The sequence below is a fragment of the Arvicanthis niloticus genome, chromosome 4, assembly GCF_011762505.2.
Source record: "Arvicanthis niloticus isolate mArvNil1 chromosome 4, mArvNil1.pat.X, whole genome shotgun sequence".
Lineage (NCBI taxonomy): Eukaryota > Metazoa > Chordata > Mammalia > Rodentia > Muridae > Arvicanthis > Arvicanthis niloticus.
Window position 1 is genome coordinate 69,993,766 of NC_047661.1, and position 23,406 is coordinate 70,017,171.

General features: G+C 44.2%; 1 protein-coding gene and 1 non-coding gene across 2 annotated transcripts in view; both read left to right on the plus strand.

Annotated features, from left to right (window-relative positions):
- On the plus strand, window positions 1–106 carry LOC117707926 (U6 spliceosomal RNA). Its single transcript, XR_004606671.1, has one exon. It is a non-coding gene; the product is annotated as a U6 spliceosomal RNA (small nuclear RNA).
- A 19,577-nt stretch (window positions 107–19,683) lies between these two features.
- S100a3 (S100 calcium binding protein A3) overlaps window positions 19,684–23,406 on the plus strand; it is a 34,619-nt gene continuing 30,896 nt past the window's right edge. The window contains exons 1-2 of the mRNA XM_076932822.1: window positions 19,684–19,891; window positions 20,496–20,630. The gene's annotated coding sequence lies outside the window, so the exon portion shown is untranslated. The remainder of the gene's footprint in view (window positions 19,892–20,495; window positions 20,631–23,406) is intronic.

Sequence of the window (23,406 nt, forward strand, 5' to 3'; positions counted from 1 at the left end):
TGTTTGCTTCAACAGCACAGTATTAAAATTGGAACGATACAGAGAATATCAGCATGGCCCTTGCACAAGGATGACATGCAAATCATGAAATAGTGAATATATATATATATATATATATATATATATATATATATTTTTTTTTTTTTTTTTTTTTTTTTTTTTTTTTTGAAACGGTCTTTTGTACTCTTACCTAACCTGGGCTCTTGCTATATAGTTCTGTCTGAAATTGGTTCTAATGCTCTGTCTTATTTTGGCTCCCAAAAGCCTCACTTCCAGACCTAAGGGTCCCTAATCCCAGCTGGGCTTTCATTGATAATAAAGAATTGCCTTACAGCCAATGGCTGGGCAGGGAGATGGGGCAGGACTTTTAGATTGCACAGGCAAGGAATTGAGAGATGGGGGAAGAAGGAGGGAGAATCGTCATACGGGTAAACAGGAAGATGAAACATAAAGGCCCACCGGCATGTAAGACTCTGAGAACGTGGCCCTAGGGGCCCTTCCCCTATTGGCTCTGGAGTAGCAGAGATGAAGTATAGGTTTTAAAAGATATTAACACAGGAGTACCGGAGGGGAGTGTTTGCTAGCTGCTGGGAGGTTTAGAAATGACCAGCCATTGAGCTAGTCAAGGCATATCAAAATTAGCTGGTGTGTGTGTCTTTCATTCAAGAATCCAGAGAGCTCTTGGGTGGGAGCAGTGCATGAGACTCACCAGAAGTCAAATCAGTTTAACTAATTCACCATTACATAGCTCTGCTGACCGCTCAGCCTCACTCCAGCCTACAGTCTTTCTTCCTTTGCCTTGGGAATTCTGGGGTTATAAATGAGCAATGAGCATCGCCACATCCAGCTGCTGTTGCTTCCTTTTCTTCCTTCTCCTTTTCCCTCTTCTCCTTCTTCTCCTTCCCTTCCTCCCTATCTTTCTTCTTCATCTTTCTATTTTCATTTTTTGAGACAGAGTCTCTATATAACCTGGCCATTTTGGCTACACCAGCCCCCCACTTTTGGCATATAATTATTCACAGAAGTCTCTTATAATCCTTTTAATTTTCATGGCATCACACCCTTCCCCTGCCCCCATCCAGATGTCTTGTTTTGACTAGGATTGCACCCCAGCTCAGGCTGGCCTTAAACTCTCAGCCTTTTGAGGGTTTGAACTACAAGTGTGAATCACTGTGTCCACAATTACTAAGCTTTTAAAAGCCTGTTGTTAGAGGGTCTAAGTTCAAGCCTAGAGTTATGTGGAGGAAGTTGAATTTTTATGGAGGCCAGAAACTTTAGTGGCAGTCTGGTTTTGCCTCAGGGCCTGAAGCCAGAGAAGTCCCATAGGGCCAAATACAGTTAAGACAAGGTCAGGGCACTTAGAGCTCCTTGGGAAGTGTGGGGTAAGAAAAAGGCTGACAGAGTAAACTGAGCAGGCCAGAGGACCAGCTGCAGGTCTTGGTAAGCTGGCTTTCCCAGCACCTTCTGTCTAGGGAGGGTCTCACACTGCCCTGCCTCAGTGTCTACACCACTTGGAACTGAGGTTAGGAGTTGTCTATGAATTGTGTCTGTCAAAGCCGTCAGTGGCTTAATTTGTCTTTCTTTGGAACCTGGAATATTGTGTGGCATGAGGGCAAAATACATATGTCAGTATTTATAAAAGATCCATGTATCTATCATCTATCTATCTATCTATCTATCTATCTATCTATCTATCTACTTTTTTGCATATAAGTGTTTTGCCTGCATCTATGTATATGTACCACATGTGTGGCTGGTTCTGTGAAGGCCAGAAGATGGTGTTGGAGCCTCTGGAGCTGCAGTTACAGATGGCTGTGAGTCAGCATGTAGGTGCTAATAACCTAACCGGGATCCTCTATAAGACAGCAAATGAAGGTTTTTAACAGCCTAGCCAGCCACCTCCCCAGCCTCGCATCAGCTTTTGTTTTCCATTTTTGTTTTAGATTCCTAGTAAAATCCCTTTTGAAAGACCCTCTATATTATCTAGCATTAAAAGTTTAAAATTTTGTTTTTCAAATCCAAGGCTCATTTGTTCCCTCTGGCAGCTCTGAGGCAGAAATCAGTGCCTACACTTCACAGTACAAGCCTCTGGGCTCAGCCGAGGTGTGACTTACCCGAGGATGTTTTGCTCATTCCCCAAAGAGCTGCAGCTCAGGCCCCTTCTTTTACTAAGTCTAGGTGGGCTGAGCCAAGGACAGGAACACTTGTCTATATTTCGAAACCATTACAATAGAGAGGTGGTGAGAGGAGCTGATGGCTGAGAGGAGATAGCTCAGTGCTTGCTGCATAAGCATAAGGATGGGAGGTCCATCCCCAATACCTGTGTATTTAAGAACAAACATGCAAACAATCTAAACAGGCATGGCAGTGTAGACCTGTAACCCCAATGCGGGTGAAGCACACAGCCAGATGGCTAAGGTTTGCCATCCAGGCTGTCCAGTGATCTGGGGAGGTAGGTTCAGGAGACACCTTGTTTCATAAAAATAAGGTGAAGAGTGATTAAGGATGATACCTGGCATCAATCTCTGATGCTCTTTTGTGTGTACATAAAACCACACCCACCCAAAACAATGTGATACCTAGTTTGTACAAGGCTTAACAGAGGATACGAAAGAAAGAGTGTAAGGGGGTATCATCTGATTTTATGAAACTCACAACTTAGTGAAAAAGGCAGGAAATAAACACATGATTGTATAAACACATGGGGGATTGCAAAATGAGATAAACTCTGAAGGCATTTCTTTTTTTTTTTTTTTTTTTTTTTTTTGGTTTTTCGAGACAGGGTTTCTCTGTGTAGTCCTGGCTGTCCTGGAACTCACTCTGTAGACCAGGCTGGCCTTGAACTCAGAAATCTGCCTGCCTCTGCCTCCCAAGTGCTGGGATTAAAGGCGTGCGCCACCACCGCCCGGCTCTGAAGGCATTTCTAACAAAGCAACCAGGGTAACCTTGATGTATAGAGTGTCTTTGTAGAGGTGGGTGGAACAGGTGGAAGATGTGAGAAGGGGTGGGTTTGTGAGTGGAGATGGGGTAGATCTGATGGAAGTGGGAGACAAAGATGTTTGGGTACCAGAATGGTGGTACTATGCACCACCAGATGTTTTCCGCTGATGGAGAGGAAGATATATGAATATTGTAAGTTTAGTTTGGTCATGTGATGTCACATGAAGTTGTATACTTACACCTGGAGTTCAGAGGGATGGGCTGGATTGGTAGTCTGGGAGTCAGAAATGTTTAGATGGCATATTAGGGTCCTGCAGAGGAGCAGAAGTGATGGAATGAATAGTTATTACAAAGAGAACTTACAAGATTGTCTTCCCTGAAGCAGGCTGGGTAGTCCAACAATGGTTGTTTGCATGCTGGACGTAGAGGCTTAGAACCTAGTAGCTGCTCAGTCCAGAAGGCTGGATGTCCCTGCAGTCTTATTCTGGTGCAGAAGGGATGGAGCATTCCTGGAGAGCTGCTGGTCATCAGTCCACACTGGAACTCTGTAGATGCTGAACTGTGGCTGAGAGCATATACTGCTTGCTTGTCAAAGGATCTGGCTTCAGTTAGTTCCTAATTGCTTATGTTGAGTGACATAATTGCTTGTAATTCTAGTTTCCGCAGGCACCTGCATGGACATACACTTACCAACATACAGACACATACATACTTTTTTTTTTTTTTTTTTTTTTTTTAAAGAAGCTGGAACAGTGGGGCATGATGGCATATGTCTTTAATTTCAACACCTGGGAGACAGAGGCAGGCACAGATCTGTGAGTTCAAGGCCAACATGGTTGACACAAGGAGCTCTAGAACATCCAGAATTGCATAGCCTGTGTTAAAAATAAAAAACAAAGAATCAAAAAGAAGCTGGGAACTCTGTGTGTGTGTGTGTGTGTGTGTGTGTGTGTGTGTGTGTTCAAGATAGGGTTTCTCTGGATAGCCCTGGATGTCCTGGAACTCACTTGGTAAACCAGACTGCCTTTGAATTCAGAGATCTGCCTGCTCCTGCCTCCCTTGGAAATAAAGGCATGCGCCACCATGCCTGACTCTTTTCATTTTTTAAACATGTCATGTGTCTGGGTGTTTTGCTTGTACATTTTCGTACATGTATGTCTGTGTACTGTTGTATACATTATCCTGGAGCAGCCAGTACTGCTCTTCCATTTCTCCAGACCCAGAAGCTGGAGTCTGATGTCAGGGAAGGGTAGCAGTAACAGTAACAGCTATAGATTAGATGCATTCACCCACAAGGAGCCAAGGACAGAATGCTTATTTGTTTTTTATTTTTTGAGACAGAGTTTCTCTGTTTAGCCCTGGCTGTCCTGGAACTCACTCTGTAGACCAGGCTGGCCTTGAATTCAGAAATCCACCTGCCTCTGCCTCCCAAGTGCTGGGATTAAAGGCGTGAGCCACCACTGCCCGGCACAAGGCCAGAATGCAAAAGCAGTACCACTTCTCCTCTGGAACTCTCTGTATCTTGGATACTACTGGATGGATTTGCTCGTGGTTTTGCTTACTTGGCCGAGGGCCTTCCTTTCTCAGTTAATCATTCCAGGAGTCATTCTCAGACTCATCCAGAGGCACCTGTCTTAGTCAACACCAGATCCACTCAAGGGGACAATCAAGATGTCAGCTTAAGTATTGAACATAAATAGGTTCGCCAAGGGACAAGAACACAGCAAGAAGCATGTTCATTTCAAAGTGAACATGTGTAAATCCAATCTCCTGATGGCCCTCTGCCTCAGCACCAACTCCATTCTCCCCACTGTTGAGTCTGGAAATCTGGAGCTGCCTCTGGCTCCTTTTTCTACTTAACATTTTTTGCTGGTCAGTCTTCAAATGCATCCAGACTCAGTCTCTTATTTCCACCACCTCAATCACTATTACACCATCCTGAACCATGGTCACTTCCCATTTAAATTAAGCATTGCCCCTGGTCCCTTTATGGAGGTCAGATGGAGGTCTCTTTTATATCCATACAGCAGCAGGAGTGAGTCTTACTTGTAGACAGATCACTTTACAGGCCTAACTGGCCCAGATCTTGAATCTGCAGCAATTCTCCAGTGCAGGGATTACAGGTGCACTCTCCCATAAAGTGAGTCTTTTAACAAATATATTTGATCACATTCGTCCTCTGCTCAAAAATCTTATCCAGGTTTGATTGATTCTCAGCACACACACATGGTGGCTCATAACTATCTGTGACTCCAGTTCAGGAGTAGGAGTAGGGCTGACACCCTCTTCCTGCCTTCCAGGAAACTGTATACAAGTAGTGCACAGACATACATGTAGGCAGTAAATAAATTGCTCTGTTTAGGCCCAGATGATATGTTCACAGAGAGACCTCCCACAAGGACATCAATGATGATGATGACAGTAACTGGGCTAGGCTTACTTAGGGCTAACATGATGTGTGACCTCATCGTCTTGGCACTTCTCCCTGCTAGACTAGGTGATGGTGTTCATAAGTGTACCTTACCACCGTTTACTGAGAAAACCTCTAACTTTTTAACCTCCATACAAATTATACTCCTTAGGCAAAGTTAGAAAGAAAGGAAGTGGTTTCCTAGCAACCTTTAGAGATGTACTTTGAGGGCCACTGGGAGCCTATAAATACCATGAGTACAGAAACATAATGGCGACTCACTGCAGGAGCCCCACTTGTCTTATCAGATGTGTTTTACTCACTTGGAGTGTCACCATGCCCGCCTACTGCTTTCTTTTATTTGTGTACTAAGGCTTGAACTCAGGGCCTTACAAATGCTCAGGAGGTACTTTCCTACCCAGCTGTACCCTCACTCTTTGTCTTAAGTTTTACCTTGAGACAGGATCTTTTGAGGTTTTCCAGGTGAGCCTTGAACTTGTGATGCTTCAGCTTCCTCAATAGCTGGGATTAGAGGCCCATGCCACTATCCTGCTTGGTTTCTTGACACAGCATTTATAGATCTCTAAAATGTTGTATGTCATTTTCTTCTTTACAATGTAGTCTCCATGAGGGGGGATTTTCTTCTGTCTTGTTTATAGTGTCGTTCCAGGATCTGCCATGTAGCCAGTACTCAATAGTTAAAGGATAAATGCACTCTCACGTGGAAGTATCTGAATGTTACCATATCCCAAACCCATATTTTCTGTCCTAGTGTTCTTTGCTGTCTTATTCAGGCATTCTCATCTGTCTTAGGATTTTCATTGCTATGAGAAGACACCATGAACAAAAGCAACTTGGGGAGGAAATTTTTTTTAATTAAATATTTTATTTACATTTCAGATGTTATTCACTTACCCCATTTCTCCTCCCCACTCCTGCCCTGGAGCTCCCTATCCCATTCCCCTTCCTCCTGCTTCTATGAGGATGTGACCCACCTACCCCCCACTCCCACCTCCCCACCCTTGAGTTCCCCCACACTTGGTGTCCAGTCTTCATGGGACCAAGGACCTCCTCTCCCACCTATGCTCGACAATGCCATCCTCCCCTTCATGTACAGATGGAGTCATGGGTCCCTCCCTGTGTGCTCCCAGGCTGGTGGTTTAGACCCTAGGAACTCTGGTTCATTAGTATTGTTGCTCTCCTCATGGGGCCGCAAACCCTTTCAGCTCCTTCAGTCTTCTCTCTAACTCCTCCATTGGGAATGTGAGAATAAATTGTAAAAATGAAATTTTAGGTCTCAACTTGAAAGATTCTTAGGTTCAGAGTTTCAATTTACACTCAAGTGTTAGCTGCCCCTGGGGTGCATTCCAAGGGCTTGAATAACATTTCAAAAGCACAAAAGACCCAAGATAGAGACAATAAAACACCTGGGTAAACGGAAGTCACTTAAAAGGAATTCTCCCAGGAGCAAGATACAGATGTAAATTAGGATAGAGCCTAGTTGTAAATTGGGTTGGAGGCTGCGGATGTTTGAAATCTCTTTTATTGTCTAAGAAGCAATTGACTGTCTTTGTGAACTTTGTGTATATACCATCCTTTTTGGTCACTTGGGGTGCCTCTTTCTCACTTGAGAGTGGAGGACCCTGGTGCACCGGCTACTGTTATTCCACCTATTCATCTAATAAACCTCATGCGATTGCAGCGATTCTCTTCCGTGGGTATTTCTGAAAGAGCGCTTCCCATGGGTTTGGATCCTTAGATTCCAACAGGAACCCCTTGGTCAGTTCAATGGTTAGCTGTGAGCATCTGCCTCTGAATATGTCAGACTCTTGCAGACCTCTAAGGAGACAGCTATATCAGGCTCCTGTCAGCATGCACTTCCTGACATCCTCATCAGCGTCTGCCTTTGGTGACTGCACATGGGATGGATACCCAGGTGGAATGGTCTCCAGACGGCCCTTCCTTCTGTTTCTTTTTTTTTTTTTTTTTTTTTTTTTTTTTTGGTTTTTCGAGACAGGGTTTCTCTGTGTAGTCCTGGCTGTCCTGGAACTCACTCAGAGGCTGGCCTCGAACTCAGAAATCCGCCTGCCTCTGCCTCCCAAGTGCTGGGATTAAAGGCGTGCGCCACCACCGCCCGGCTCTTCCTTCTGTTTCTGTCCCACGCTTTGTCTCCATATTTGCTCCCTTGAGTATTTTGTTACTCCTTCTAGGAAAGACCGAAGCACCAACACTTTGGTCTTCCTTCTTCATGAGCTTCATGTGGTCTGTGAGTTAAATCTTGGGCATTTCAAGCTTCTGGGCTAATAACCAATTATCAGTGAGTGAATACTATATATGTTCTCTTGTGATTGGGTTACCTCACTCAGGATGATATTTTCTAGTTCCATCCATTTACCTAAGAATTTCTCAAATTCATTGTTTTTAATAGCCGAGTAATACTCCATTGTGTAAATGTACTACATTTTTAAAATCCATTCCTCTGTTGAAGGACATCTGGGTTCTTTCCAGCTTCTGGCTATTATAAATAAGGCTGCTGTGAACATAGTGGAGCATATGTCCTTGTTATATGTTGGAGCATCTTCTGGGTATATGCTCAGGAGTGATATAGCTGGGTCCTCAGGTAATGCTATGTCCAATTTTCTAAGGAACCGTCAGACTGATTTTCAGAGTGGTTGCACCACCTTGCAATCCCACCAACAATGGAGGAGTGTTCCTCTTTCTCCACATCCTCTCCAGCATCTACTATCACTTGAGTTTTTGATCTTAGCCATTCTGACTGGTATGAGGTGGAAACTGGTGTGAGGTGGAATCTCAAGGTTGTTTTGATTTGCATTTCCCTGATGACTAAGGATGCTGAACATTTCTTTAGGTGCTTCTCGGCCATTCGAGTTTCCTCAGTTGAGAATTCTTTGTTTAGCTCTGTACCCCATTTTAAAGTCTAATTTCTTGAGTTCTTTGTATATATTGGATATTAGCTGGGGAGGAAAGTTTTATTTCATGTCTACTATGCATCCCAGTTCATCACCGAAGAAGTCAGGGCAGGACCTGGTGGAAAGGCGGTGGAGGAGTGCTGTTATTGGTTTGTTCTCCATAACTTGCTCAGCCTGCTTTCTTCTAGCTCTCAGGGCTGCCAGTTGAGGGTGGCACTGCCCACAGTAAGCTGGGCTTTGCTACATCAGCCATCAATCAAGAAAATGCACACAGGCTCTTCCACAGGGCAATATTGTGGGATATTTGCTCAATTGAGGTTCCCTCTTCCAGCTTAACTCTAGTTTGTGTCAAGCAGACATAAAAGCCTAGCCTGCACAAAGTCTAGTCACAGGATTCTTCCTGAATTCTTCCTTACCCCTTGTTGTGTTTTATAAAAAGAAAGAGAAGAGGAAAGGGTATGTTTGGTGGAGGCACAGTACGGTGTGAGGGAAGGGGGTACCTCTGTGGGCCCATGCTGAGGCATCCCTTCCCCTTGAGGGATCAGCCACACAATGGTATAGTGTAGAGTAAAGTTTATTTAGGGCATGGGGAGGGGAGTTGAGGGAGTAGAGATAGAGAAAGGGAGAGAGAAAAAGAGAGAGAGAGAGAAGAGGTAGAGGCTGGCCATGAGTATGTGGAGAAAGAAGGTGGGGTATGGGGAGAGAGGGGGAAGAGAGTAAGAAAGCAAGAAGAGGAGCCAGGCGGTGGTGGCGCACTCCTTTAATCCCAGCCCTTGGGAGGTAGAGGCAGGCGGATTTCTGAGTTCGAGGCCAGCCTGGTCTACAGTCTACAGAGTGAGAGAGTGAGTTCCAGGACAGCTAAGGCTAACAGAGAAACCCTGTCTCGAAAAAGCCAAAAAAAAAAAAAAAAAAAAAAAAAAAAAAGAAAGAAGAGAGCAAGAGAGCAAGGAGGGGGCAAGCAGCCACTTTTATAGTGAGTCAGGCACACCTGGCTGTTGCCAGGTAACTGTGGGGTAGAGCCTAGAGGAAATGCCAACACCCCTTCTCATGTCCAGTTGATCAACAAGAGCTATTGCTTTTACCTCAAAGTGAACCTCAGCCAGCTGTGGTGACTCCTGATTGTGAAGAGCTCCAAACTCCGGAGACCCTTCCTCAAGTCTTAGGACATTGCGGCCACCCAAAAATCACAAGGAACCATACCTGGATGCAATCAGCAGAGGTTTATTAGGGGAGGAGCCGGCGGTCAAAACGACAAGCTCTTTAGCTCCAAGAGCAGGGTTTTGGCCCCGAGTGGTGGGTTAAAGGGTCTTTTATAGCATGGGGTGGGGGGAGGAAGGCATTTTCGAGCGCTTACACATGATTGGTTGTTTTACAAATTTTGAACATAGCACTGGGAAGACCAAGGGAGGGGTAACCAAGAACAGTGGAACATTTCAGAGAATCTAGCTCAAATGATCTAGAGTCATGTGAGATCACTCTGCACACTCATTCTTCTCAAAAATGTGGTTTTCACCATGCTATTGTGTCCTATCCTGCCATTTCAGATTACTATCTTTACTTTTTCCTGCTATAGGGCTATGGCCCCACCTAGGTGGTAGCATCTTTATCTGTAGTCAGGAATGCCTTCCTGCCTTGGGCGAGGCTTGGGGAATGTAATCCAGCAAGTGTCCTTCACCTGGAATGTGAAGGCCTGAAATCTTATTTTCAGTTCCGAGTTCTGTAAGGCGAAAAATCTACACATATTTCATAAAATGGCCTTTATAATTTTTCACTCTACAATTGCAACTCAAGGACTTGGGAGGGTGGGGCAGGAAGATCGCTGAAGTGAGGCTAGCAGTGTCTGGGCTACGAATGTCTGCCTCTTTCCATCCTACTGTCCCTCAGCTCCGTCTTACAGTACTATCTCCTGGACACGGTGGTCACAGGAGACAGACTCCTAGTTAACATAGTATACTTTGATCTCTTAAGTTTTTCTTTAGGTTTATTTTCTATGTCTGAGTGTTTTGCTTGCATGTATGTCTGCGCACCATATACGTGCCTGGTGCCTGTGGAAGCTACAGGAGGGAGTTGGGTGTCTTTGAACTGGAGTTACAGATGGGTGTTGAGAACTGAACCCTGGTCCTCTGCACGAGCAACAAGTGCTCGCTCTTAGCCATTGAGACATTTCTTCAGTCTTACTTCACTCTTGTAGAAGTAACTGACAGGCTGGGTATGGTGTTGAATGCTGTTAACTCAGCTCTTGTGAGGCTGAAGCAGGAGGATTAGAAATCAAGCTTAGCCTGAGCTACATAGTGAGTGGGTCAGACTGTCTTGGAGCTCACTATGTAGACCAAGCTGATCTTGATCTCACAGATGCCCTCCTGCTTCTGCTTCTCCAGTGTGCTGGGATCCAGTGTGCTGGGATCCAGTGTGCTGGGGTCCAGTGTCCTGGGATTACAGGTTTGTGCCACCTTTTCTGCTTTTTTTTTTTTTTTTTTTTTTTTTGCAACACTCAGGACTCTGACCCCTGCCATGAGTAACAGCATCGACAAAGGAAGCAAAGTGCAGGTAGAGTGGGAAGGGCCAGACAAAACTCAGACAAACAGGAACCCTACTGTGGTGGTTTGAATAAGAATGGATCCCAAAGGCTTATAGATTTGAATGCTGGTCACCAGAGAGTGGCACTATTAGGAGGTATGGCCTTGTTGGGGTACCCCCATGCTCCCTGCCTTGAGGATAACGGACTAAACCTCTGAAATTATAAGCTGGCCCCAATGAAATGCTTTCCTTTAGTATTTTATAAAGTATAAGAGTTACCATTGGCCAGGCATAGTGGTGCACGCCTTTAATCCCAGTATTCAGGAGACAGAGTTACAGGCCAGCCTGGTCCACAAAGCAAGTTGCAGAATAGCCAGAGATACACAGTGAAACCCTGTCTTGAAAAACCACAAACAAACAAACAACAAAGCTGTGGGTACCCAAAGACCACGGAGGAGCCAATTCCAATGTAAAACACATAAGGGTCTTTATTAGAGCTCTAGAGCCAGATCTCTCATTGTCCCCATCACAGCGGGTCAGAATGAGAGTCCTGAGTCTAGGGGCTCAGGGATTTTATTGTGGTTACAACAAACTTGGGGAATTTCCATACAGGTCAGCAAGTTAATATTTTAAAAACTGCATTTCTGGTGTAATCTGTAGGAACGGAACTCGAGGGCAGAACTGTCTGACAAACAGGATGGTCAGGTTATCTATTCTTTGCAGGGTGTTTTAGGTTATCTTTATGTACCCTGGTCCTGCTGTTGTAGCCTGACTGGATGTTGCTAAGGGGGATGGGGTGCCATAGGTTGCTTGTTCAGAAGGACTCTGTGGTTTTCTTCATGCAATTGGAGTTTAGCTCCTGGTCTTGCATAAAATAGAGTTTCTTAAAAAAAAAAAAATAAATAAAATAAAAAATAAAAAGGAGTTGGTTGGGCTTTCCAGTACCAGGGACTGGGATATTGCGGTGACAGGCCTGACCATGATTCTTGTTGCCAGAATGCGGACTTTGGGACTTTAGATGAGGAAAGCAGTTGAACCTTTTAACTGGGGCACAATGGGCCGTGCTAGGAGAAGCAGGGAAGGTGGTGGTGCTGAGAGCCATGTAGATTATGATGGCCCAGCTCTAGAGGTTTCAGAGAAGACATTAGTAAGTGGCCTACAGATTGTTCTTATGATATCGTGATGGAGAATATGGCTGCTTTGTGCCCTTGTTTGAAAAAAGTCTTCCTGAGGTAGAATTGAAGAGTTTTTAGATGAATGGCATTGCCAGAGAGTTTTCAAGCAGCCCAGCATTGACTGTGTCACAGGGTTATTAGTGGCCAGTCTTATGCAGATCCATAATGAAAAGAAGCAAGCTGAGCAAGCAGAAATACAAAATGTACAGTTTGAAGAGGAAAGGGGCATCGGGAAGTGTAACGGAGCTAAGTTCAGTGCTCAAGGAGATTAAAAGTAAATATATGTTAGTATTCTGCCTAAACTTCACCTCCACAGTTACCTGGCAACAGCCAGGTGGGCCTGGCCCACTATAAAAGGGGCTGTTTGCCCCCTCCTCTCTTTTTTGATCTCTTGATCTCTTGATCCCTCTGTCCCCTTGCCCCTTCCCCTTCTCCATGTGCCTCTACTCTCCTCCTCCTCCTCCTCCTTCTCCTCCTCCTTCTCCTCCTCCTCCTCTTCCTCCTCCTTCTTCTTCTTCCTCTCTCTCTCTCTCTCTCTCTCTCTCTCTCTCTCTCTCTCTCTCTCTCCTCCCCTCTCTCTCTGCCTCTACTACCCTCCTGGCTCCACTCTCTCCTCCCCATGCCCTGAATAAACTCTGTTCTATACTATACCGGTGTGTGACTGGTCCCTCAGGGGGAAGAGATGCCTTGGCATGGGCCCACTGAGACATCCCCTTCCCCCATACCTCTCCACACACCTATAGAACATATTCTCTTTATCTTTTTATCTTTTTACAAACACATCAATATATAATATATTATATGCATATATATGCATATATATATACTGTTGTTAAATAGAACTATCTGTCTGTCTATCTATCTATCTATCTATCTATCTATCTATCTATCTATCTATCTATCTATCTGCTGTTGCTAAATAGAACAAAGGGACCTCAGGGCAAGACTCCACCCAGCTTAGCTTCCGACTTGTGAAAAGGAATTAAAGGAAAGTCTAGGGCTAGGTGTGGTGGCGCACACCCTTAATTCCAGCATCTGGGAGGCAGAGGCAGGAAGATCTCAGGTGGTTACCCTAGTCTACAGAGCTAGTTGCAGGACAGTCAAGCTTAAGCAGTAAAGAAAAACATTGAAAACAGAAAGCTGGTGTTTCATTTGAATGGGGGGAGGGGGCATGCTCCAGCTCTAGCAAGAACTTGGCAGTTTCGGCCACATGGTTCTGGCTTTATAAAGATACAAGAAAGGGGTTGTGGAGTCTCCCTCTATGGCTAAGGAAAGCTGCCAAGGCCAGGCATGTGTCAGGGATTTTCTGTGTGGAGGCCCAGAGTGGTCTTTGCATGAAGCTGTGAAGGTGAAGACTGGATTGCCTTGGAGACTCCAAATTGTTGGAGAAGCCAGAGTTGCCAAGGCCATGGTGTCTCTTCAAAGCAATACAATCCCGACTAAGACACCTTCCCACTGTCTCAGCATCCAGAAACAAACATTTGATGAACATCATTTGGGATTCTCTCTGAGTGAGTATTTGGTCCTCTACAATAGAGGGCTCTACATACTCAGATTCAACTCATTGTAGATTAAAATGTTATGCATTTTTCCATATATTGAATATCAAATTTCCCTTATTATTATCACCCCAAACAATACTGTCCAATGGCCATTTATGTGGGGATTATATTGTACTAAGCATTATGAGAACTCTAGTGGTTCTCTACAGTATACATGAGCATGCACGTGGACTATATATGCAAACAGCATACATGAGCATGCACGTGGACTATATATATGCAAACGTTACATTTCATAGAAAGGAGTGGTGTGGATTCTGGTATTCTTCAAGGGCCTAAGAACCAGTGTCCTGAGGATACGAAGAGATGAGAGAATCAATTAAGTAGACTGTGAGATGTGTCCACAGAACAAAAGGTACAAACATGGGACCATGATATACACTATTTATAAAAATTCTATTTAAATTTTATCTGTATGTACCTAGAGAGAAAAATGAACAAATGACTGAATTTCAGATATTGAAAATATTAATTCTAAAAAAAAAAAATCCAGCAAGAAAAAAAAACCCTCAACTCTTTAGCATATTTCATTTTATATAATTACATAGGGACTCTTCCAAGAAGATGGGGAAAAATAGTAAATTCACGTTTTCTCTTGTTTCCCCTGCCTTATTCTGCCATGTTCTGACGACTGTGTCTGTTAATATTAGAATGTTGGTGTGTTCACTATTCACATTCTGTTTGCTGCCATGATGTGCATGCGTGTTGAGCCTCAGTTCTCTGAATTCAGGGTTCACAAGCAGACCTCTAAGCTTGGCCTCATCCTTGCATCTTGTATTTGATTCGTTATTTAGTTGGTTGGGTTTCAAAGGCTCTTGGCTCATGTATTTCAGCATTCTTTCAGCTTGAGGCTGTTGCTGCTTGGCAATGAATGAATGCAGCTCTTGGGTCATTCATTCTCTCTGAGCCCCGCAGACACTGCTGCACTGTCTGGGGCCCTCAGCCGTGCCCTGGGAAAGACTGGTACTAACCCAGTTTCCTTTCCTATAAGCAGCTGGCTTCCTTTTCTTGGATTCTCTCTCTTAAATTCTTTTCTTCTTCTTTTTCAACTATTTTAGTGTTGGAATATTCTAGTTGTATAGAAAAGTAAGAAAATAACAAGTATTCAAATATGTTTTGTTGAATTTGAACATTTTTCTATGTTTGCTTCAAACCACTTAAAGTAAATAGCTAAGGCTCACAGATCCAGCTAAAAGCCTTTGTGGATACACCCATGTACATGTGCCCCACATCTGCAGCCACTGTCCTGAATCAGAATATGTGTATGATTCCATTATTGAAATTATTTGTAGTGCTGGGGTTAGAACCCGGAACCTAAACATACAAGGCAAGGGTTCTAGCTTTGAAGAGAATGCTTGGAGCACACACATACATGTCCCGAACAACGTATCAGTTTACATTGCATGTTTTTATACTTTACATGAATGGTATTATTAAACCAGTGTGATGCTGCGTGCTTGCAACTCCAGCACTTGAGAGATGGAGATGGGAGATCAGAAGTTCAAGGTCACCTTAGCTACATAGTGAGTTCAAGGATAGCCTGGGGGTGAGACTCAGTCTCAAATGTTATACCATCTCAATGAACTCCTGTATGGTGGGACCACCCTGTTCCATGGCTGCTGGGAACCGGGAAAGCAATGGCTGACAGGAGCTAGTTCACTGGTGGCTTTAGAACTGATTCTTTTATACTACACCACTATTATTTTATACTAATATCGTTGAATTATGAGAGCCCATTTTCAACTTCTTTAACTTGAACTTAATTAGACAAATGCATTTGCAAGTCTGTCCTGTCTTATCACCTTACAGACTGTAATGTCACCCCACTTCTGGTCACACTTCCAGATCTGGTGGACCTCACAGAAGTATGGGCCAATAAACTGCAGCAGCTGCTGCTGCTTTGGGGTGGCTCTTATTCAAGGGCCCCTGCTGGCAGGAGGCACCCTGCCGAAAGAATTACTTAGCTTCCACATGCACTGTGTGGCTCAGTGCCTACAAGAACTCTGTAAGTGCCAAGATGATACATAAGACCATGCTGGATACTTTCCGGGGGTCCTAAGCTCAGTACAGTTTCATCTGTTCTAGCAGCCTCTGGAGCTGTGGGGAACCCGCTTACCATCAGTCTCAGGTGTTTACCATCCTTGGCCCCTCTAATCCGTTACTATGCAGCCTGGGTTTGAGTGTTTCATCTCACTTGGACAAGCTGATGCACAATGAATCGGCCTCAGAGTTCCTCTGTAGGACGTTTGTAGACATGTTTAGAGTTTGCTGGGAATTGAACTCAGGACCTCTGGAAGGACAGCCAGTGCTCTTGACTACTGAGCCATCTCTTAAGCTCATCTCTCTCGTTGTATTCTTTATGCCAACCAGTGTAATTTTAATCCCCAATATGTTCACTTTATTTAAAAAAATAGTTTACATTTATTTGTGTGTATGTTTGCACGCTAGTATAATAGAGTTCAAAACCTTGTTAAGCCCCCAGACATTAGCACACCTGGCTCCATGGCAGAAGAGTCCTTTAGGCTGTGAAACTCAGCACCATCTGCCAAAAGCAAAACAAAGGCCTAATCCATCAAACTCCATAGTTCTGGGAAAGTCTCTAAATCTACTAACCTTGTCTTTCAGTTTCTGTACTTCTGCTGCTGGCTAACTGTTCTTTTTAACTTTTAACCCAGGACATTTTTTTTGTTGTTGTTGTTTTTTTTTTTTTTTTTTTTTTGTTGTTGTTGTTGTTGTTGTTGTTGTTTTGTTTTTCAAGACAGGGGTTTCTCTGTGTAGTCCTGGCTGTCCTGGAACTCACTCTGTAGACCAGGCTGGCCTCGAACTCAGAAATCCGCCTGCCTCTGCCTCCCAAGTGCTGGGATTAAAGGCGTGTGCCACCACTGCCCGGCCAGGACATGTTTTTTGTGCTTAAAAAATCTCACCCTGAGTATACTGCAGGACACACAGAGAAACACTACAGCTTCCACAATGAGATGTTTTTCTATGTTTTGTTTATTTTTGTTTTTTTTTTTTTTTTTTTATTTTGGAAGCAGATTGCAAGGGCAGAGGGTGGATATAAAGGGACAGGGAGATGATTGGGATTGGGGTGCATGATGTGAAACTCATAAAAAAAAGTTAAAAAAAAAAAAAGAAGCTCACCCTAAGAAACACTCAGGGCTACATTGGGATCCCAGAATACCTAGTACAGTCGTTGGCCAGCTAATAAAGACTTTCTATTGCTTTAAACCCATAATTAAGCAGTCTTCTGTGCTGGACATCCCACAACACTAGAGTGCCTGTATGTGTTCATGCACACATGAATGTGTTGCAATTGCATGTGGGGGTCAGAGGGCCAATTGCAGAGGTCGGTTCTCTCTTTATCCAGGGCTGAATTCAGGCCCTCAGTCTCAGTGGCCTTTCCACACTGAGCCACCTCCCCAGTCCTCGCTTCATTCTCTTTACTGACTTCCCTCTTTATTTCTGTCACCAATCTCTCCTTTAACTTTTGAGGATATTTATTACCGTATTTGAATTTCCTGGTCCATCTGTGTCTATAGTCCTTTGAGCATACTTCAATACCATTGCTGCACAAAATAACAGGCTCTGTTCTTTTGGCTGGTGAGCATATGTGTCAGGACCAGGCACGGACACATATTTCATTTCAGTTCAAGACATCAAGATTCAGTTTCTGCATCTGCTGATGAATGACCAAAGGCACCAAGAATCAGCTTCCTACTTGTTTGCTGCCCCTTTGTTGGGTGATATCCTAATGACTGGAAACATTTAAAAGATGATGCTTTCACCTCCAGAATGAAAACAAAAGGGACAGGACACAATGTAACTTTAATTTCTTCAAACCTTATTTGGGAAGTGGACCTGTTTAGAAAGGTTTTGCAGAGCAACTCCCGTCTGTGTTGTCTGGAAATTGGCAGTTCACTTCAGGTTGGCAGGGGCGGCTCCATCCACTTGCAAACACTTCATGGTCACACTAGAAGTCCAGTTTGGTAGAGTTCAGTTAGTAAGAGTGAAGACACGATCTAGCAGAGACAGCCAGGCCTCAGCCTCTGCTCAAGTAAGCAGGAGGGACCAACAGGAACACTAGGAGAAGTTCTCGGCTGTGCCTCTCTCAGGGAAGCAAAGATCAGTGAAGACTCTAGACCCACAAGCCTTGTACAGCTGTACCAGAAGCCAATCTCTGTATCTGTCATTCTGTGGAGTCCTATTTATACCCTCCAAACATCACATGTCCTCTACATGCCTTGTCCCAGCACAGGTCTTGCCTCAGCAGGTGCATCCAATCAGCCGAGCTTGAGGAAGCGGCAAGAAACTGCAGTACACCACCAGAAGTTGTTGGTGTGTTTCTTTCTACAAATGCAGCTCAAGTATGCAATATAAGTTGAAGCAATGCATGCATGTTGTTAGCAAAGAGTCCTTCATCACGTGTCCTTTCACATGTTTGCTTTAGCAGAACATCCTCTCTCCTGTGTCTGCTTCAGTGAAACGTTCCTTCATGAGTCTGCCTTAGTCTTTCACCTGTGTCCACTTCAGGACAACACCCCTTCACATGTTTGCCCCAGCAAAACACCACCCAACGCAAACTGACTCCTCAAAGAACCCTTAAGTTTTCAGGTTAACACCAGTGTTCTCAGGTGTTGCTGCCCTCTCCACTCCTTGCTTGGCGGCCACTGTTTCCCCGGCCCAAGCTGCCGCTCTGGTCTGCGGGTCAGGGTCGAGAGAGAGAGAGAGAGAGAGAGAGAGAGAGAGAGAGAGAGAGAGAGAGAGAGAGAGAGAGAGAGAAAGAGAGAGAGAGAGAGACAGAGAGAGAGAGAGAGAGAGAGAGAGAGAGAGAGAGAGAGAGAGAGAGGATAAAGGGGAAGAGACTCGAAGAATGGAGACAAGACAGAGGTTCTGATCAAGTCTCAAGTCTCATTTATTGAAGGAAAATCTGGGGTATTTATAGGCTTTTGTCACGTGCCTTGTAGGTGCATGGATACCACGTGCCTTGCAGGTGTGGATATGACATAAGCCTTACAGACGTCTATAGCGTGGATAGCATGTGCACCGTGTGCCTTGCAGGCTTGGATACCGAGTGAGCCTTACAGGCATGTATGGCGTGGATAGCACGTGGACAGCACATGAACCGCATGCTTTGCAGGCATGGATATCACGTGCGCCTTGCAACTGGGGGCAGTAAACAGCAAAACAAAATATGTGGGATATCAGAGTGTGCTTCAGCTGTTGTAGGCTGTTGAAAAACAAGTCTCACCTCAGGGTATATGGCTCAAGATGGCTGCAAAGCTGATAGCCGCTTTCTGCTAAAAGTTGGCTCCCAACACTCAGGATAAGAAGCTGGTGACAGCACAGAGGGTGACCCTGAGGCATGTGTCATCTCCCAAGCTGCTTCTGAATTGAAAGCCGAACAGACAACTCCAGGATGTTTCCCAAGTGCTCAGATTACAGTCCGGTGTCTTGTTAGCGTCAATGCTTGTCTTACTTATTTATATGTATAGGTGCTCTGTCTGCCTGAATGTCTGTGCACCATTGAGGATGCCTTGTGCCTCTGGAGAGCAGAAGGGGGGCATCAGATCCCCTGGAATTGAAATTACAGACAGTCCTCAGCTGCTCTGTGGGTGCTGGGAACCCAGCCAAGGGTTCTCTGCAAGAGCAGCAAGTGCTTTTAACTACTGAGCAGTTTCTCCACTCCCTCCCCCTGGTTTTTATCTTCCTTGGGTAGGTTTATGTGGCTGGTTGATTTCTCTAGTGGTTAAGAGTCTTTTGTGCTGACCACTGAGACATGTTTTATCTGTAGAGACACTGATTTTAGATAATTAAAAAAAACCCCAGTCTCAGCTTTAGGGAAAAACTGGTTAGTCTGGTTTAAATGCCCAAGGCCATTACCAGTTTGGCACCATTTAATACAATTAACTTTCATATTTAGAAATTATTATTTTAAGGGTCTCACGTAGCTGGGGACTGGCCTCGAACTTTCTACGTAGCTGAGACTGGATTTGAACTCTTGATCCTCCTGCCTCCACCTCCTAACTACTGGCACTGAGATTACATGTGCACATAACCATACTAGGCTCAAAATTTTTGTATTCTCTCTGTGCCACTGTCTTTGTCTTTCTTTTTTTTTTTTTTTTTTTGGTTTTTCGAGACAGGGTTTCTTGTCTTTGTCTTTCTTTTTCTCTCCATTTTTCTCTCTCTCTGTCTTTGTGTCTTTCTCTTTGTCTCCTCCTGTTTCTCTAGGTTAAGCCAAGGGCATGCCAGGTGAGTATCCTATCCCTGAGTCAGATCACCGGCCACTTCTACACTGGGTTCTTGGCCCGTCTGAACCGCACCAGCCCTGCAAGCAAAACTCAAGTACGTCAAGAGGTGGGTCCACACTTAACTTTCTTTAGGACAGCTATTTTTCTCTCAGTTAGAATGCAAGCAGGTGTACAGGCTTCCTTGCTCTTGATTTCTTTTAGCTCAGTGTCTCACACAGGGACAAGGATTCTTGTGTCATGTGGGGGGAGGGCTTTCCACTTCACAGCTGCTTGCAAACATTAACTGAAGCCCTCTGTCCCCCAGAGCTAGAGCCACACATCCCCAAGTACAGCTGTAGGGTTTGGGGATTCTTGTAGCATGTGGGGGGTGGCTTCCCATTTCACAGCTGCTTGAAAACATAACTGGAGCCCTCTGTACTGTAAAGCTAGAAACACACTTCCCCAAGGACAGCTGTAGGGTTTGAGGATTCTTGTATCATATAAGGAGTTTTTCATTTTCCGGTTGCTTGTAACATAACTACAGTCTTCTGTCCTCCAAAGCTAAAACCACCCCTTCCCAAGAACAGCTGTGGTGTTCATCTCTCATATTGTTGTGCCTTATAGCTCCCCCTCTGATGTGGACTTTGGATAATTTACTTTCATCTGAGTTTAGCTACAGACATGTGCTTTAACCACATGGAAATGGCAATCTATCTTCTCTTTTATTGCAGGGGAGGGTGCTCTCGTTGTCCCTACAACACAGTTATGCAGCTGAATTCCTGACCTCTGGGGAAGCTGCGGGGTCAGCACAAGACGAGCCTCACTTTGGAAAACCAGCTTCCTGATAACGGGTTCTCCCCTGCCGGGTACATTTCTATTTTTCCTTTCTTTACTTTAAAGATTCTATTTTTTGCCATGGATATAAATATGTTGGCATGTGTGTGGGAGTGGCCCTTGGAGGCCAGAAGAGGGCATTGGGTGCCCCTGAAGCAGGAGTTCCAGGTGTTGCAATGTGCCTGCTGTGAGCGCTGGGAACTGTATTCAGGTCCTCTTCAAGAGCAGAGCCTGTTCATAACTATGCAGTTACCTCTTTAGACCCTAGCTTTTTTTCTTGTCATAAGAGTTTTTTTTTTTTTTTTGTGTGTGTGTGTAATATGGTGTATTCTTTAAATATGGATAGTGAAGTATTTATTTTAGATTATTGCTCTTATCATTTGTTCTTAGGAATATCAGTTATATATCATTTGATTTCTTTCTTTCTTTCTTTCTTTCTTTCTTTCTTTCTTTCTTTTTTTAAGACAGGTCTAGGGATCTGTGTAGCCCAGGCTGACCTAAAACTATCACTCCTCCTGCTTCAGGCATCTGAGAGGCTGGGATCAGAAGTGTGAGGCTAGAGATGGTTAGTTTCTTCCTTTCTTCCACTCCTTCCTCCTACCTCCCTCCATCCTTCCTTCCCCTCCTCCTTTTCTTCTTTCTCTTTCTGTTTCCTTTCCTTCTTTTCTTTGTGACAGCATTTTCTCTGTATTCTAGTTTGGCCTCAAACTCTTTTCTGTATGTAGCCCAGGCTGGCCTGCAATTCTCCATTTTTTTTTTTTTTTTTTTTTGCCTTTGTCTTCTGAGTGCAGGAATTATAGGCCTGCACCAGTCTACCTGAATATTTATTTCTTGTTTTGTGGTGATGGGTGTCAAACCCAGGACCTTGTGTATCTAAGCCCATTACCACTGAGCAGTATCAACTTTGTATTTTCCCATTGAACTTTTATGACATTCTATTCTGACTGTTGTATCCTTGAAGGTCTTTTTTCTTTGGTCTCATGCAGCTCACGCTGACCTTGAACTTGCCATGTAGCCCGAGAGTAGCCTTGCACATCGGATCCTCCAGCCTCTGCCTCCCAAATGCTGGGATTACAGGTGTGTGCCCCCACATGTTTCCTGGAGTTCCTGGAGTAACTTTAAACATCTAAATCAGATTATGTTACTCCATTATTTAAAATCCTCCAGTCCCTTCCATTTGTATTCAGAATAGAATCCAAGCTCTTTGTGTTGTCCACAAGGCTCTGCGTTGTGTTGACTTTTAGTCCCATACCTGCTATTCCCTCTGTTGCCATTCATGGCTTCCACACTGACTCTCTTTGACCCCTTTATACCTAGAACTTTCATCTCCAGGCCACTGCCTGGTATGTTCGTGTGTTTCACTTCCAATGCAAGAAACTCCACAAACCTTTGCATGTCCTTTCTGGACCATGGTGCCTGGTGGGTGCCAGTACCTGTGATTGGCATTGCACTTATATGTTTCACTCACAGCACTTGTCCTGCAGTGTTGGGGGCTGAAACCAGGGCCCTGAATGTGCCAGGTGAGCACCGTGGAAGGACACCCCAGCCTCAGTTCACAGCACTTGTTATAATTTGTTATTATATGTTTATTTCTTGACTTTTCATGAGTGTGTGTTCCATCAAGAAAGGGAACATGTGTTTTTTATTTAATCATCAGTTTAGTATAGTAGCAGCACTTACAGAATCTGTTAAGTGTTGAGTGTGTAAATAATGAATTAGACGTTGGCATAATAGTGCATGCCTGTAGTCCCAGCTACCTGGGAGACCAAGATAGAATTAGGCCCAGAAGTTTAAGACAGTAGGAGTTCTATCTCTTAGAAAAAAAAATGAGAGTTATACCCTTGCTTAAGGGCTTAAACCATGTAGAGATTGACAGAAAGACCCAGAAGACTTCTGAGCAAGTGAGAAGCAGAATCACAACTCTGTAATGACTGTAGAACTGAAGTGTCCACGCACATCCAGCCATGAGGAGGATGCTCTCCCAGGACAGGCTGGTATGAGGCAGTAGCCACAGGCGCAGAGCTCAGCTGGGTGAGTAGCTAGCTAGGTTTCCAGTGTCAAGCATGATTTCCTTCTTGTTGAACAGGTCTTAAGTCCAATTAGAGAGCTATTGATTACTACCAAGGTACGTGTGCCATTACTGCACCCGTGGGTTATCATGCCGCGCTGGTCATTGATGTGGTTCATAGGCATCACAGCTGGGTGAGATTGTTGGTTGCCTCCCTTCTTTCATCATAGTTGGATAGGATTGTTGGTTGCCTCCCTCCTTTGGAAGCTTTCATGGTGCCTTCTGGTCCTCAAGGAGGGGACATTTAGGTTAGTGCCAGTCTCTGAGCCCTGTTTCTGAAGGTATTGGTGTCTTCAGCAATAGGGATTTACCTTCCACCTCTGGGGATAACCATGGACAAGCTGCTTGTTTAGTCTCACATAACGAATTAAATCTTTTTTTTTTTTTTTTTTTTTTTTGAGACAGGGTCTCACTTATATATCACTGGAACTCAGTACTTGTAGGTAAGGCTGGCCTGGAACTCATAAAGATTTATCTGCCTCTGCCTCCCAAATGCTGGGATTAAAGGTATGTGCCGCCATGCTTAGCCAATCTTGGCTGAATATTTGATATTGCATGATCAAGCCAGCAACTCAAACAGCAATCTTTTTTATTTCAAAATATTTTATTTTTTTATCTTTAGAATATTTTATTCAATCTTCATTTTATTTCTTCATATATTCATACAGTGTATTTGACCATATCCAACTCCAATCACCTACTCTATTCCCTCAGACTCATCCATACTTTTCCCCTTCCCC